Here is a 1,447-nt window from a genome sequence, read left to right on the forward strand (position 1 = left end):
ATCAATCATAATAACATCAAAAAAAACCTCAAGTACTTAGCCATATATACTTTAGGCATTAGAGTCAATATATATATGGAATCATGAATCAAACTCAACATTTTAGCTAATATTCCCCTTGGCCGAATTTCTAAGCCAAGACAAAAGCATCAATATGCTTGCCTCTAACCGAATACATGCAACACCAATCTTCTTCCTATGGCCGAATATGCATGTCTATGTTTAGGCCGATTATATACTTAATACCACACATAAATGGCATACATTTTACTAACTAATGCATTACATATTATTTAACCATGTATATCACCAATCAATTTCATCACAATTTCACTTAAGCCTAATCTCAATACAATACATCGTGCTCAAATCATTATTCAAGTTCAAATTCGGCCAGCACACATATACATACTAGCAACTATGTATTAACATTGCATTTCATACTATAACCGAATGTATAGCTCATCGAAATATTTATTCATGTTCCTTACACATATGGTCAACTAGATCATGCATTATTCTTTGGCACATTTGTCATTAAGCAATCACTATTTAACTTTCAAGATTTTTATACTAACATTTCTCCAAGGCCGAATTTATATACAACTTTAGTACTCATTTAAAGTTTATATTTTAAGTAATTAATATACACAATATTAACCAAATATCCATTTACTAAGCATTTAACAAATTTCCTTCAACTATCCACACATTCGGCAATCACATAATCAAACACTAAACCTTAACTTCCAAGCCAAAACAACTAGCAAATTCAACACATCCAACATAAATTTCCATGCTAATGACATCAAAACAACTACTAAGAATTTCAAGCTCCTTGGCCGAATTTCAATCTTCCAAAATAACAAAAATTTGAGCCATGAAATAGGTAGAATTCAAACTAACCATTCAATTTATGCGTGAATTTCCAAGAGTAGCATTGTACATACCTTGATCTAGCAATCTCCTTAGCTGAAAATTTTAACAACAAAAGGAAATTTCTTCTCCACCCTTTCCTAGCTACGACAATGGAGGAATAAACCAACTTTGGTTTCTCCTCCCACTAACACATTATTTTTATTACCCATACTCTTTATTCATCTTTAATTCATCTAATACATTTTTTTATTACATATTTCTCACCACTAATAAATATAATAATATTAACCCATGCATATAATGCCCATACTTATAAGCTTGGCCGGCCACTAGCATTAAAAGTGGCAAATTGGCATGCAAACCCACTTATTTGCATCATTCAATAATTAATCACTTAAAATAAGCCACACATATATTCAAAGCTTCTCACATAAGTCCTTTTTATTTAGAAACACATTCAAATTGACAAAAATCAAAGCATTCAAATTTCACACATGCATGATCACATATTTTAGACATAAAATATTATATTCAATTATTTCTGCAACTCGGTTTAGCGGTCCCGAAA

The sequence above is a fragment of the Gossypium hirsutum genome, chromosome A05, assembly GCF_007990345.1.
Source record: "Gossypium hirsutum isolate 1008001.06 chromosome A05, Gossypium_hirsutum_v2.1, whole genome shotgun sequence".
Lineage (NCBI taxonomy): Eukaryota > Viridiplantae > Streptophyta > Magnoliopsida > Malvales > Malvaceae > Gossypium > Gossypium hirsutum.